Below are 16,938 nucleotides of genomic sequence, written 5' to 3' on the forward strand. Positions count from 1 at the left end.
TAAAAGGGTACCTGTCAAAACTAACTCAGACAATGGAGATTTATTAATAAAACTTACAAACGTGAGGTCCAGAGATTAGCAGTTCTGGGGGTAGATCAGTAACACATCAATGTCAAGGGTTAAGATCAATGTCCCTGGCATTTTCTTTTTCTTTTCTTCATGGTTTCAAGATGGCTGCTGCAGTTCTGAACCAATGTCTTCATATAATAATGACTAAAACACAACAGAAGATACTTTCATTTCAAAGACCTAAAAGGTTTCCTCTTATATTATGTTTCTCATAACCGGGTCACATGCAAAGTAAAAACAAATTGCCATGAGTGACTAGACCCATTGTGTTAGTTTGGTAGGATAGTCCTAACAGTATCACAGACTGGGCGGCTCAAACAACAGATTTTTTTTTTTCTCATGATTCTGGATGCAAGAAGTGCAAGATCAAGATGTCAGTAAGACTGGCTTCTTCTGAGACCTCTCTTTGCTTTTAGATGGCCACCTTCTCCCTGTGTCTTCACATGGTCTTTCCTCTATGTGTTTCTGTGTTCTAATTTCTTCTTACAAGGGCACCTGTCATAATGGATGGTGGCCCACCCTAACAACTTCATTTTAACTTGATTACCTTTTTAAAGACCTTATCTCCAATGATAGTCACATTCTGAAGTAATAGGACTCAGGACTTCAACAAGGGGGAGGGAGGGACATACAATTCATCCCCCAATCACCCATCATGATTGATCCTTTGAGATTCAGCATATTCAGCATATTACTGCTCTGGTAACATGGGGGCCTGATCAACAAAGACGGAGGAGAGACTCTCACCTATATCTTTACTTATTCTCATTATTTTGTTCATGTAATAATTGTTGAGATGCCTTCATTTCCCAAAATGTGATTAAAGAGCCCAATATAAGAAATAATTTAGAAAAGTGAAGATTATAATAATGATAACTTCTGTTTCTAGATATGTCCCTGGACACATGGCCAGCATCTATGAATTTATCTATGAATTAGTCTATCCAGTGAGAGCATATTCTTTTGTAGCAAGTGTGTGTCTGAGAAAATAAATGGATTTTCTTAATAAATGACACAATAACTTCTCTTAAGGAAGAATAAATATTGGTTTAGAAAAATTCTTGACACCTGATTAGTGGGAAAGTGATTCTTAGAGATCATGGGCTACCAGCAGCCAAAATAACACAAGAAAAGATTAAACTTATTATTATTATTATTATTTTGAGACAGAGTCTCGCTCTGTCTCCTAGGCTGGAGTGCAGTGGCACGATCTCTGCTCACTGCAACCTTCACCTCCTGAGCTCAAGTGATTCTCCTGCCTCAGCCTCCTAAGGAGCTGGGCCCACCAACCATGCCCAGCTAATTTTTTGTATTTTTAGTACAGATGGCGTTTCACCATGTTGGCCAGACTGGTCTTGAACTCCTGACCACAGGTGATCCAGCTGCCTCGGCCTCCCAAAGTGTAGGGATTACAGGCATGAGCCACCACACCTGGCCTTAAACTTATTTGAATAAACCATGAGCTGAAATTTGGTAGTAGGGGAAAACATGAGAAGTTAGAAAATAGCACAAGGCTTGAAGACCTTGAGTGAAAATTGGACAGGGACAATATCCGGTTGTGGGAGAATCAAGTCTTTCCAGAATGAAGAAGTCTGATGTCTCGTTTGAGCATATTTTTGCTGGTGTGATGTAGTACTCTCCTCAGCACCTTCCTTTGATCATCAGTAAAACATACTATGTACACACCTATCTCAAGAGGGTAGAGTTTTGGGGAAACCAAGTATGCAATGGCATTGGATATGCCATGAGCAGACCTGGCAGACGACCTATAAATGGAACTGATTAAACAAACATGATTTCCAGAAACGCAGATATCTGTGAGCTGTAAGCACCCTCTACTCCTACCTCCAAGTAAAAACAGAAATCTGGAGAAGACTGTTTCAGTTTTCACAGGACCCTGAAAGGGATGTAAGAATGAGGATGTGTTTGACTCAATCTTATCTACCTTTTATGGGGCAGGATCATCCCAGATTTTATTTAGGTTATGTGTATATAGTAACATTTTTAACTATAAGAAACAGTCCAACCTTACATTACATTATGAATGATTTTTTAAATGTTTATCTATGAATTAGTCTATATTTTCCAAGCCTTTGACTTTTATTACATATGACTACTATAATCTTGAAAAAATAGGGCAAACTTTTAAAACATTTTGTTAAAAAATTTTATTTTGAGATAATTTTATCTTATTTTATTTTTGTTTTTTATTTTTTTGAAATGGAATCTTATTCTGTCACCCAGGCTGAAGTGCAGTGGCGTGATCTTAGCTTGCTGCAACCTCTGCCTCCTGGGTTCAAGTGATTCTCCTGCCTCAGCCTCCTGAGTAGCTGGGATTACAGGTGCCCACCACCACGCCCAGCTAATTTTTTTTTTTCATATCTTTAGTAGAGACAGGGTTTCACCATGTTGGCCAGGCTGGTCTCGAACCCCTGACCTCAGGCAATCCACCTGCCTCGGCCTCCCAAAGTGCTGGGATTACAGGCGTGAGCCACCATGCCCAACCTAATTTTGAGATAATTTTAAATACACATGCAGGTATAAGAAACAATACAGAGATACCTCATATACCCTTTACTCAGTATCTACCCATGGTAGCATCTTGCAAAACTCTAGTACAATATTACATCTGGAGTATTAACTTTGATGCACTGAAGATACAGAACATTTCACTACCACAGGAGCCTTTGTGCTGTCCTTTTAGCCACATCCTCATCCCTCTCATGTCATCCCCTACTTACCTCTGGCAACTACCAATCTGTTCTCTATTTTTATAATTTTGTCATTTCAAAAATGCTACATAAATGGAATCATGCTGTATATAACCTTTTGGGATTGGCTTTTCCCATTCAGTGCAATTTCCTGGAAAGTCATCCAGGTAGTCACCATAGATCAATATATTTTTCTTTTTATTGTTGAGTAATATTCTATGATATGGGCATGCCAGAATTTGTTTAAACATTCACCTATTGAAAGACGTCTGGGTTGTTTCCAGTTATGGGATATTACAAAGGTGCTTGTTACAGATTGAATCTTGTTCTCCTAAAATGTTGAGTTCTTAGCCCCCAGTACCTCAGAAAGTGACCCTATTTTGAGGTGGGGTCTTTGCAGAGGTACTCAAATTAAAATACAGTCATTAATGTAGGCCATTATTCGATATGAGTGGTGTCCTTATGAACCCGGCTGCCCCGTCTGCGATGTGAGGAGTGCCTCTGCCCGGCTGCTGTGCAACCTTCCAAGTGTGAAGTGACAGCCTTCGTTGTAGAATGAATGAAGACACTGGCACTGATTATATAACACCTTGGCAGCTATCTCAAGTCATTGATGGTGGAGGTATTGGAATTATAGAAGAAAGCAAACACACAAATTTGACTAAAGGCAATTTGGTGACTTCTTTCTATTGGCCCTGGCAAACCAAGGTTATTCTGGATGGAAACAGCCTTGAAAAGGTGATATATATATGAACGTATCTGATTTTTTTCCCCATATAATTCTTACTTTGTGCATTTGATATTCAGTTGTGTTTGTAATCATGGAAAAATAAAAATATATATAAAAAGAAAAAAAAAGTTGTGTTTCCTAGAGAATGTACAGCCTTATGACACTGTAGTGATGTTTTCATAATTTTCTAAGTAGATTTTTTTATATTAACAAATTCATATACAGAAAAAATAAAGTGTTACAAAAAAAAAAAGAGAAAAGGTCAAATTTAGAGACGGCCATGTACACCGAGAGACTGCCATGTGAAAATGAAGTCAGAGATTGGGGCAATGCTTCTTCAAGCCAAGGGACACCAATTCCCAGGAAACCTCCAGAAGTGAGGTGAGAGCAGATCCACTCTCACAACACTCAGAAGAAAGCAACTCTGCTGATACCTTGGTTTTGGGCATCCAGTCTCCAAAAGAGTGAGACAATAAATATCTGCTGTTTAAGCCACTCTGCAGTACTTTGTTAATGGCAGCACTAGCAAACTAATAGAGTGCCATAAACTTCTGTGTATAGGAGGTTTTTGTACAGGCACAAATCCTCATTTCTTTGGAATAAATGGCCAGGAGTGCAACTGCTGGGTCATAGGGTAGCTGCATATTAAGTTAAAAGAAAATAGCCTGTTTTCCAGAACGACTGTACTTCTTTACATTCCCAGACCAATGTAAAGGATGGCTCAAATTCTTGGCATTCTCACTAAAGTTTGATGTTGTCACTATGTTTTTATTTTAGCCATTCCACTGGATATATATTGGTATCTCATTATGATATTAATTTGCATTTCTCTAATGGCTAATGACGATGGACTTCTTTTCATGAGCTTGTTTGTTTCTACTGTTGAGTTGTGAGGGTTTTTATATATTCTGAATAGCAGTTCTTTGTTATGTATGTACTTTGCTTATATTTTCCCAGTTTATAGCTTGTCTTATCCTCCCGTTAATAGAGGCGTTTTGTGGATCAAAAGTTTGTAATTTTGATGAAATCTGCTTTATCACTTGTATCTTTTTATGGATCATGCCTTTAGTGTCAATTCTAAGAATTCTTTGCCTAGCTAACAATATGCCAGAGTAATTTCTATATTTATTATAAAATGTTTTTAGCTTTGTAATTTACATTTGAGTCCATGATTCACTTTGAGTTAATTTTTATATAAAGTGTGAGGATTATGTCACGGTTCACTGTTTGTCTATAGAAGTCCAATTACTCTAGCACCATTTATTTAAAAGGCTACCTTTTTTCCATTGGATTGTTTTTGTACCTTTGTCAAAAATCAGTTAGGCTTATGAGTGTGAGTCTGTTTTTCGGTTCCCTAACCTGTTCCATTGATCTATGTGTCTATTCCTCCACCAAATGCCACACTGTATTGATTAAGCCTTCATATCAGGTAGAGTGATTTCCCCCACTTTCTTCTTCTTTTTTCTCCTGTCAATCTCTGTTTTTATTTTTAAATAAGAATTGATGTATTTAGTTCACTTATATTTAACGTAATTATTGATCTCTTAAGGTTAAGTTTTCCCCTTAATTTTATGGTTTGGGTTTATTCTATTTTTTGTGTTTCTTCATTTTCTTTTTTTTCTGTCATTCTCTGTGTTATGTGAACACTGTTTAGCATTTCATTTTGACTTTTTCCTACCTTTTGGAGTGTTATCTCTTTATACAGCATTTTTGGTGGTTGCTGTTAATTTTTCATTATATATACATAGCTTATCACTGTTTACTTGTATCATCATTTCACCAGTTTATTTTTTTTTTATTATTTTTTCTTTTAGAGACAGAGTCTTGCACCGTCGCCCAGGCTGGAGTGCGGTGGTGCTGTCTCGGCTCAGTGCAAGCCCTGCCTCCCAGGATCATGTCATGCTCCTGCCTCAGCCTCCCGAGTAGCTGGGACTACAGGTGCCTGCCACCATGCCCGGCTAATTTTTGTATTTTTAGTAGAGGCGGGGTTTCACCATGGTAGCCAGGATGGTCTCGATCTCCTGACCTCGTGATCTGCCTGCCTCAGCCTCCCAAAGTGCTGGAATTATAGGCGTGAGCATTTTACCAGTTTAAATGAAGTGTATAAACTTTACTTCCTTTTGCGTTTCTTATTTATATCATAGTATCATTATAAGATAATATTCTTAAATATTTCCTCTATATACGTTTAACTCCACGTTAGACAGTGTTGTAATTTTTTCTTCAATCATCATAGTTAGGAAAACTCAAGATGAAGAGGAAAGTCTATTTTATTTGTTTATATTTTTGCTTATTATTTACTTTCTTTTTTCTGATGTTCCAAGAGTCTTTAAAAAAATTATTTCTTTTCTGTTTAAAGAACTTTCTTAGCCATTCTGCTATGATAAATTTTCTGCTGACAAATTATCTTAATTTTTTTGCATCTGAAAATGTCTTGACTTCCTTTCATTCCTAAATAATATTTTCACTGGCTAATAGATTACCACTTGATAGTTTTTTTTTTTTATAAAGCACATGGAAAAATGTTATGTCACTTTCTTCTGGCCTTAATGATTTCTGATGAGAAATCCACTGTTATTTGATTTTTTTTCTTATATAGGTTTCGTTTTCACTGTTTCTTCATCACTTTCATTTTTTTTTCTTTTGAGAACTTCGACTATAATGTGTCTTGGTATGAATTTCTTTGTTTTTTTTTTTTTTCTCTTTGTGATTCATCCAGTCTTTGGATCTGCAGATTTATGGAAATTTTTTGGCCAAATTTGGGGAGTTTGAGTTATTTCATTAAGTACATTTTCAGCTCCCCAGTTTTCCTCCTCTAATTCTGGCACTTCAATGACACAAATGTTATGTCTTTTGTTATATTTCCACAGGAAGTGAGACTTTGTTCCTATTTTTCTTAGTCCATTTTTTTCTCTGTTGTTCAAATTGAGTAATTTCTACTGTTCTTAAAATTCACTAATTATTATGTTTCCTCCATCTTGCTGTTGAACCCATCACTGAGTTTTTTATTTCAGTTATTACATTTTTAAGTTCTAATATTTCCATTTCATCTTTAAAATATTTTATATTTATTGCTGAGAAATATTTATTTGCTAGGATTTTCTGTTATTTTTTTCATTTGTTTCAATTGGTTAATAATTGTTCATTAAAGCATTTTTATGATAGCTGCTTTACAATATTAGTCAGATAATTCTAATGTCACTGACATCTTAGTGTTGGCTTCTATTGATTGTGTTTTCTTCTTTTCCATTCAGTTCAAGACCTTCCTGGTACTGGCATGAATGTTTTAAATTGAAATCTGGACATTTTGGGCATTATGTTATGAAAAACTGGATCTTATTAATAACTTTCTGTTTTAGCTTGTTCTTTCTGACACTACTTAGGTAGGGAAAGAGGAGGACACTGTCTTGTTACCAACTTGGCCTCCATTGACACACAATAGAGTGGGTTCCTCCTTACTGCTGAGTTGAGAGTTCCAGCTTCCTACTGGGAGCTTCTGCTGATACCTGCTTAGCTGGAAGAGGTGAGTGCTAGGTTACTGATGTCCACGTGGTCTTCACTTCCCACACGGCATGGTGGTGATGGTGGTGGCAGTCTCAGGAACATGGGAAGTGGTGAAAGCCTAAGTCTGTACTAGGCCCTTTTTGATAGGACTTCAGAAGGGAATAAGAGAGTGTTTCATTTCTGCTTAGTGGGTGTGGAAGTCCAGGCTCTCCCTGTGGTTTTGATTGACATTGAGTGGGTGGGAGAAATTGTCCTTGCCCTATAGCGATGGAAGATTTGGCTGCTAACTTGGCCGTCTCAGACACTCCTCCTGCAAGGGGCTCATTACAGCCAGGTGAGGGTGGAATTCTAGGTTCTTCCTTGGCCTTTGCTGGTGTACGTGAAAAGAGGCATAAGTTTTCTTCTGTGAAGTCTGGGTAGAATAGGGTGGTTATTGTCAAACCTATTTCTGTCTTGCTAGGCTCCCCCTTTCCTGGCCCTTTGGCTAGAGAGCTGACTTTGGTGAGACTTTATTTATTTGTCTGGGCCCATTCGGTGTTTCTGGGTTTCCATCTTCTGCACTGCAAAGTTTGAGTTATGTGAGATGAAAAGAGAACTCACCACCGTGTTGTCTCTTGTATCCTAAGGTCCCTAGACTATCTACCTTCTTCTCTCTGCCTTTCAGACAAGGTGTTTCTTTCATGTATGTGTTCAGGGGTTTTAGCTGTGCTTAGCAGGAGAGATAAGAAAAAAACAACATTGACTCCGTATTATTGTAATAAATGTTTCTAACATCTTATTTTAAAATACTATTAGACATTAAAGAGTTACAAAAATAGTACAAGAAATGTCTGAATATAATTTATCCATAGTTCCCCCAAATAGTTAACATTTTAGCATCTTTGCTTTATATTTATTCATTCATTCTTTATTTATTTATTTCTATCTAATCTTATTGAACACTCTCAGAGTAAGTCGCAAACTCTAAGAACTTCAGTGTGTACATTCAAAAAACAAGAATAGGCCGGGTGCAATGGCTCATGCCTGTTATCCCAGCACTTTGGGAGGCTGAGGCGGGAGGATCACCTGAGGTCAGGAGTTTGAGACCAGCCTGGCCAATGTGGTGAAACCCTGTCTTTACTAAAAATACAAAAATTAACTGGGCATGGTGGCACGTGCCTGTAATCCAAACTACTCAGGAGATTGAGGCAGCAGAATCGCTTGAACCCAGGAGGCGGAGGTTGCAGTGAGCCAAGATCACGCCACTGCACTCCAGCTTGGGTAACAGAGCAAGACTCTGTCTTACAAAAACAAAAACAAAAATGAAAAACAAGAATATTCTTTTTTAAGAATAAAATGCTTTTATTAATCACAACATGCAATTGATGTGGCATCTTATTAGAATTAAACCAAGATTAATACTGGTGTTATGAAATTTACCTTTCTCACCTCCATTCCAAAGGAAAATATTACATATTAGGGCTTGTCTTAATCTTATGGACTGATTTCAGTAAAAACTATTTTAAATAGTTAATAGCAATTAACATATATTCTCAAACTGTGCTCAGAAGCAGTTAAAAAGGCAACTATAAAATCTGTAATGATAACAACCAGCAGGATTAGGATCGTTCTGTTAAACATTAGGAGCCACATCGCTATTTTAGCTGTTACATCAGTGCACCTTTTTCACTAGTAAGGCAGCTGCTTACTAGGGGTGCCATGCTGATTAGCAAGTTTCTTCTTAAGTAAAAGACACTTGATTGATCAAGACTCAAGTGAGTTTTCTTTTTCAATGTTGCTTTCTTTTGGAGCAGAAACAAAAACCTTTGTCTTTGATATGTAAGGAGTCAGATATGAAATACAGCTGTTATAATCTTCTAAATCACAGTTAAACAGGGGCACAGAATTATTATAAGTCTTTGAAATATTTCGTTATTAAAATAACAAAACTTCTGAATAATTCCTCAAAGTAGCTTTCCATTTTGGTACATGACTTTATAAACATCGCACATTAGATAAGTATTTTAGCAGTTTCTTCTATCAACTACACTTTGCCCTCAGTAAGGTTTAGAGTATGATTTCAAACAATTTCTACATATAAGCATCTTTAAATAAGCTTTGTTTTCACTGAACTGACTATTTTCACTTATGTGCCTGTGAAAGTTAATTTGAGCATACATACATACATACATGTACACACACACACACACACACACATATATATATATATACTGGCATACATATGTGTATACATGTGTGTTTTCTAAGTAACTTTTACCATTAGAATAAAACTGGACACAACAGGGACAACTCTGTGAGAAATAGTGTGGTCTTCCTTGGAAACCCTTCTTTAGGTTGAGGAGGGCAGGTACAGTTTGCTGAAGGATGTGATGAGGCTGTAGTAAGTCTTCTCATCATCTTTTAATTCTGTTTCCAAGTCTCACCACCACCGCTACGTGCACATCTGCTTCCTCAGCAGCACCGGCCTCTTGAGTAACATCTGTCAGGAACAAAATGTTGTTGGTTGAGCCCCCAGTGCAGTCTGCAATCCTTTGATAACTTTCACTCTCTACTTTGTGTCCAATCTTGGTATCAAAGGGACCATCAACAAGCTCAAAAATCTTTCCCTGTGCAGACTGCCCGAATAACAGTTTCTGTGCCTCTACACTCCCCGAGGAATAGATATACACCTTCATTCCAGCCTCTTTCCACTTCCTGACTGCTGGAAACACATCTGCAAAGAACTGTGCTTTCATGGGCCGAGCTGTGAATGCTGCCCTTCACGTGTGGTCCTGCAGCTGTTTGAATATGGTGGTCTTTCCATCCAGGGACATCTGCCAGCACACCTTATCTACCACGGCCTGGATCATCTGTTGCTGATCATCCAGTCCATTCCCAGGCCGCATATTTTCCTGCTGCAGGGATAGGAACAGCCCCATCTTCTTCAGCCTGTTTCCGCAAGAGATTGATATCCTGTGGGCACTCCTCTTCTTCCCAATATGTCTGCAGATGCTCTAACATTTTCTTCAATATAAGGAAATAAAATGTCCTTCCATGTCTAATGGGATCAGGTTGACTTTGGTGGGCACCGAAAGCACGACCATTTCCCTACTGGATGCTACTATGGGAATCTGCCTGCCAGTAGTGAGGACGTAGGGCAGCGTAGACTGTGGCCCTGTACAGTTCTGGAGCCAGTGACTGTGTGCAGCCTGGCCTGTGTTGGGAAAGGCCACCTCTGCACACCCGGAACTAGAGAAGGCTGCTGCCCAGAAGCCCTGAATTCATCCAAAAAACAAGAATATTCTTTTACATAACCAGGGTACAATCATAATGACGAAATTAACTTGAATGCAATATTATTTAATCTTATAGATATTATTCACATTTCATCAATTGTATCACTTATATCTTTCACAGTAAAAGAAAAAAAAACTCAAACATTTTATAGGGAAATATGTCCTCTGATGTAGGACCCTGGGGTTTGCTATATTATTTCAAAGGGAATTCAATCAATTTGCTGATTCATTCTCATTCTCTTTCTCTTTCTCTCATTCTCTCTCTACCAAACCCACTCTGATTTTTGACCATGGTAAGTACCTTATAGTCAACCAGCCTAGAATCTCTCTACCTGTATGTAACTAGATCTCTACCTGTTCCAGTCCTTGTTAGAACAGGAAAACAGTCATGTAAAGCAATGCAGAAATAATAAAGTTTAATACAGAAATTAGGGATTACCTGGGAGAGAAATCAGGAAGGGTATATCCAAAATGTTAGGAAAAAAACCCTGAAACTCTGTAATGAGTAGTTATAAAATTTATTAGGAAACTGCTGCAATTCTTGATTTTCAGGGAGAGCCCCCGACTGACTATTTTGGTTAGCTGAATAACTTCCTTCTGGTTAGCTATGTGCCTGCCTTGATCTCCCAAGTCCTGCCTTTCAAAATCTCATGTGAGTTCTTCTTATCAGCAAAGTCAAATCTGGAATCATAGAGCAAAGGAGGTTCTGGAGAATATAGATAGAAAGTTTCCAGTTCAGGCTTCCAAGTTTTTCTGGTGAGTAAGTGGTGCCCTGTAGTAGGAGAGAGAGTGGACAGCAAAACATCCGGCTGGCCCAGGAAATCTCTTTCTGGAAAATTATTCAAATAGTTAGAAATACATTGCTAAATTCTGTCACTGGACCCATGTTAGAGATAATTGGATCTCCCTTTCCCACCAGAATGTTGACTTTATTTATTTATTTTTTTGAGACAGAGTCTTGCTCTGTTGCCCAGGTGCAATGGCACGAACTCAGCTCACTGCAAGCTCTGCCTCCTGGGTTCACGCCATTCTCCTGCCTCGGCCTCCCGAGTAGCTGGGACTACAGGTGCCCGCCACCATGCTGGCTAATTTTTTTTGTATTTTTTAGTAGAGATGGGGTTTCACCATGTTAGCCAGGATGGTTTTGATCTTCTGACTTCATGATATGCCCTCCTCGGCCTCCCAAATTTGAATTTGTTTTGTTATCATCACTTTCCCCAATGGATTCACCCTAAGATACAATCTAAAGAGGGCTTCTCTTTGTTATTGATACTTCTTATTTCTATTAGAAACTCTTGATTTTTTTTCATTCCAATTAATTAGTGTTAGTTGAGCTACCATGATTTTTCATGACCTCGATTCCAACCTTGGCCGTAGTTTATTGTTTCACGGAGGACATACTATTCAAGTTGGCCCAATTACAGTGTTTCTCCCCATTTTTTCATTTCTAATGTTTTTCTAATTATTTTTATTTCTAAAAATAGCTCAATTGTATGATACGTCTAGAGCAAACAAAGATTGCATCAGTCAGTAAAGATTAGGTTATGCTCTGGTAACAAATCACACCAAAATCTCAGTAATTTTTTTTTTTTTTGAGGCAGAATTTGGCTGTCACCCAGGCTGGAGTCCAGTGGTGCAATCACTGCTCACTGCAGTCTTAAACTCCTAGGCCCAAATGATTCTCCCACTTAAGCCTCTCTAGTAGCTGGGACTACAGGCATGTGCCACCCTAACCAGCTAATTTTTTTATTCTTTTGTAAAGACTAGGTTTTGCTGTGTTGTCCAGGCTGGTCTTAAACTCCTGGCCTCAAGTGATCCTACTGTCTTGGCCTGCCAAAGTGTTGGGATTATAGGTGTGAGCCACTGCACCTGACCTACAGTAGTGTTTTTTTTTTTTTTTTTTTTTTTTTTTTGTGACACAATCTTATTTACTGCTCATTCAGTTTCTACTGAAGATCTAGGTGTTTCTACAGGACAACTGTATCCCATGAGCTGGCTCAGTATTTTAAGCTGCTTAAATATTTTGTCCTCCCCATATAGATACAAGCTTTTACAATTCTTATGGCAGGGGAAGAGCCAAACTAGAGAATTCTGTATCTGCAATGAAATGCTTCCACTCACATTTCATGGTCAAATCAAGTCAAATGGCCATGTCCAACTTCGAGAGGTGGATTAGTGGAATCCTTCATGTACTCAGAAATAGAGAATATCTAGATATTGGTGAACAATTGTAATACTTACTCTAAGGACCCCAAAGTCCTATGGACTTCTGACTGACTATTCAGTTGGAGTTAAATGATTAAGGAAGGTAAGTATGATGCCCCTATCATCTTAGAACACATGAGTCAGTACTAAGAAAAATGTTCGCTCTCTCTTTCTGCTTTTTCTATTACTTTGATTACTATGCTTGAGAAAGCCTAACAAAAATGATGCTATTCCTTTACATTTTGCTCAGCATTGTGGATGAGCTATTAGTCTTTTATATAATGTCGCCTCTGAGTTAGAAATTTAGTGTCGAAGCTAATAGTAGGGTACTGTTTATGCAGCTTATCATACAGGGTTGCTGTGAACCTCAAGGGAAATAATGGTTACAAAAGGGCTGGATGTACTTTAATATATTCAACAAATAGTTTAAGGTGTTGTTATTGTTATTTCTTTCATTGAGCTTTCATTAGGAGCATCTCAGGATGACTTTTCAGCTGAAATCAGATTGGCTGATTCTTCAGTGGGCAAACCCCTCATTTTCAGATAATCTAAAGGCCTTTCTTATCAGTAGATTCTCATAAGCATTTATGAGTGTAACAGGATGTAATAGGCCTGGGGTAGAAGGTAAGGGTGCTCAGGACTAGTCTGTGATAAAAATGGGGTTCCAATGGAAAAATAAGGCAGCCTATAGTATAAATGTGAGCCCGCTGAGGTCTGCTGTGTGATTCTCTTTAATAACAGAGTTGAGAGGTGTTAATGAGCATGACACAGGGCACACAGCCATCGAGTGAATTAGTCATAGCTTGATTCTTTTATGTGCCTCGTCTAATGGCAAACATTACCCAGCAATCACAGCAGTATCACTCAGATGGAGCAGAAGGTGTGGAAGGGAGTAATGAGGCTGCCTAAAAACTGTTTTACAGAGCCCTGCACCAATTCACAACAGATAATAGAACTCAGAGCCAGACAGATAATAGAAGCGACAGCCATTTATTGCTAAGAGACTGTCTGAATATTTGTGCATAAATCAGCCCACTCCAAGTTCTTTAATCACATTTCTTGAGAAAGAGTGGCAAAATGGAAAGCCACGTGTCAGGCTACTTCCATTAGTGTGTTCTAAATGAGTATAAAGAGGAATGAGCAGATACGAAGAAAAAGAACACTGAAAAAGACTGCAGATCCGAAACAGCTTCTGGCTGTTTGAATTCAGCAAATTGGGACATCTTCTCCATGTGACTAGGACAGAGTATTGGAGAATAATTTTATCCTAAAGTCATTTGATATTTAGGATTGTTGAAAAATATCTTAGTTTACAATTCTTCTTTGATTCCTAAAAGAGAGAATGGCTCACCCAGACCCCATTTTTTCTTACTGCATACCTAGACTTTGGCCCTTTTTTAGTATTGTGGATAGTGAATGGAAACGTGTTGTAAAGGTCTAGAAGATGGAATTCATAGTTTTCCATAAGTTTTTTTTTAAAGACCAACAATCTTATCTTTTTCCAAAACGATCCCAAAAAGATTTAAGAGGAAATTTAATCATATTACAAAGTATCTCCTAATAGAAAATGAAATTTGGAAACGTGGTTTTTCATATTTTTTCCTTGGCAACCATGTTCTGCTATGGTGCCACATTTTAAGAGGGACATTAACTAGATGACGTGCATTCCAGATAACATGTCTAAAATGTCACTGGAATATAAAACTATATCATTTAAAAATGTTTGAAGGGTCTAAAGAATTTAACATAAAGAGGATAGAGAGTGCATCGCTTGGCAATAGTGTTCAAATAGCAGATATCTATTCCTCCTGTGAAAGAAGAATTGTATGTTCTGTAGGACTTAAGGGAGTAAAAAAGAAAGACTAAATTAAAGTTAGAGTAGGTCCCTTCACCTGATTACAGGGAATGATTTTGCAGTGTTTAGAGCTGTCCAGAAATTGAATAAGCTGTCTAGAAATTGAATGAACTGTCCAGACCAGTGAGCTCCTTGTCAGTGGATGTGCTTAAGCAGAAGCTAAGTAACCACTTGCTAGAGATATTTTAAAGAAGAGTTAAGATGGAGAGTTGTCTTAATTGATGTGATATCCACTTGAACCCAGGGTGTCTGTGATATTAGTTATTATTAGTCTCCTCAGGGAGGTTCTTGATGCATTGTAACCTGGGGCCCAGGAGATGAGCAAGGATGAATAAATGGTAACTTTAAAGGCTATGTTAGAAATATTTTTTCTTATCTTCTGAAGTCAGAAAGATTTCAATGTTTATATTATTATGACTGTGAAAGCAAGGTTTACTGTTAAGATAAATAGTAAATTATGATTGCTTGAGTTTTTATACAATTCTTTGTTTTCCCTAAAGTCAATAGTTGCCTTGTTTATTAATTTTTCTTATTTTTAAGTACATATAACTAATTAGTTTCCAGATGTTCTGTTTTATAAAATACTCTGCATTATTATTTTATACACAGCCAAATGCACTAAGTCATCCATCAAGTGCATGTAGCAATTGGTACCCAACTGTTAGTTATATATCCAACATCCATTGTCCTTTTTTCTTTTACTAATGGGAGCCGCATACAAGCTTAAGGTAACAATACGTCTAGCTTTAGAAATTCATTTCCTAGCCTTTCTTGCAGCAAATATGTCCCTAAGATACAGGCTTCTAAAGCAGATGTAAATAGCTGTCTACTAGGGATTTAGGGACAGGTACTTTCCTGTTAAAGGCATTGCCTATTTCTCCTTATTACCACCACCACCACATCCTCCTCTTCATCCTACTTCTCCTTGTTTTTCCCCCTCTTTTCTGCTCTGTCTTATTCCTTCTTGTCTGAACATACTGATTTTAGGTGGGGGTTGAGCAGCCTTTACATCACATGAGGGAACTGTAAGAATAAAGATATAAGGAGCAGGATTTTAGAGAGAGTAATGGCACTGCAAAAACAGTCCAGCACTTTTAATCTATGGATCTCTGCTTAAAGGTGGGAAAATATCTTTTTAATTTAATGACTTTGGTAAGGCTTGTAAAATATCCAGCCAAATACAACCCTAACTGATACCAATGACATTTCAAATCAGTGTATTTCTCAATAAATTATGTTGATACATGTGTCTAGCTGTGTGGGAAAAAAGGAAGTGAAATCTTTTCTATTTACACCCAAATGAATTCTGTAGGAACTAATAATATCAATGTAAAAAATGAGAGACACCATTAAAGTTTTAGAAAAACCTACAACATTTTATAGAATACAATCTTCCATCGTGGAAGGTTTGTCTAAGTATTACAGAAACCACCAAGATAAAATGATCACTAAATATAACCAAATAGCAATGAAAATTTTCTATGCAGATGTCTTAATGAGGCAAGTAATTAATTGGTAAGAAAATTATGACCATACTGAAGCAGGGAGCTAATATCCTTAATATATAAAGAGTTGTTCAATAGCAAAAAGAAAACTGTATCGAAGTTAAAGAAAAACTGTCAAAGGAAACAGACAATTCCAAGAAAAAAGAAAAGCATCTGTGGAAAGCCTCTCACAAAACAGACTAAATAAATAAAATACAATAACAAATAAAAATAATTAAAGTAGCTATAATGAAAGAAGCCAATTAAAATTATAAACAATATCCTCAGAGAGATATAAAAATATAGAATATTCTGGAAATAAAAATATGATGTTTCATATCTTTAAAAACCAAACAAGAAACAAGAACAACTGGAGAATAAAAAAGAGCTTTGGGAGATTAAAAATATGTAATAAAAAGGTCTGAAGAATGGCTGGAATACAGACATAACCGGGAAATTAAAAAAGACAAAAGACATAGTTAATAGAATAAAGAAGAAAATTGAAAGACTAAACCATATCCTCAAAGAGTCAACTATCAGGAGCTCTGGAAATAAAGACCAGAGTAAACAGTGAAGAAGAAATTACCCAATCAATGATTGAAAAAAAATTTCCAGATCCAAAAGACCTGATTTTTCAGCTTGAAGATGTACTTGTCATGGCTATCATAAGAAGTGAAAAAAAGACCAAGAATACTGTGGACAGAGAGAAGTTTTCTAAAAGCTACTAGGAGTGCAGACGCCATATACAAAAAGATCAGAAATAAAAATGGCATCTCCATCTATTTGTATTTTACTTTAACATTTAATCTGGAAAATATGTTGAAATTAATTAAATATGTTTTCTACTGAAATTGAGTCTTAAACTATGAGATACCTCTTAGCTATGAGCAACGTGACTACAAGAGGGACTTGGTGCTAGAGGGTAGGTACACTGGCACAAACTATTTTCATTGCTGGAAAAACAACTCAAAGCAAGTGAGGTTCATCAGTGCCAGTTGGAAGTGCTTTCTTTCTTTCTCTCTTTCTTTCTTTTTCTTTCTTTCTCTTTCTTTCTTTCTTTCTTTCTTTCTTTTTTTTCTGAGTCTCACTCTGTCACCCAGGTTGG

At 37.2% G+C, this 16,938-nt stretch overlaps 1 pseudogene; it reads right to left on the reverse strand.

The window, feature by feature from the left end:
- Positions 1-9,343: 9,343 nt before the first annotated feature.
- LOC100606176 lies at positions 9,344-10,097 on the reverse strand (annotated as a pseudogene).
- Between the last annotated feature and the right edge of the window lie 6,841 nt (positions 10,098-16,938).

Source organism: Nomascus leucogenys, chromosome 11 (assembly GCF_006542625.1).
Source record: "Nomascus leucogenys isolate Asia chromosome 11, Asia_NLE_v1, whole genome shotgun sequence".
Lineage (NCBI taxonomy): Eukaryota > Metazoa > Chordata > Mammalia > Primates > Hylobatidae > Nomascus > Nomascus leucogenys.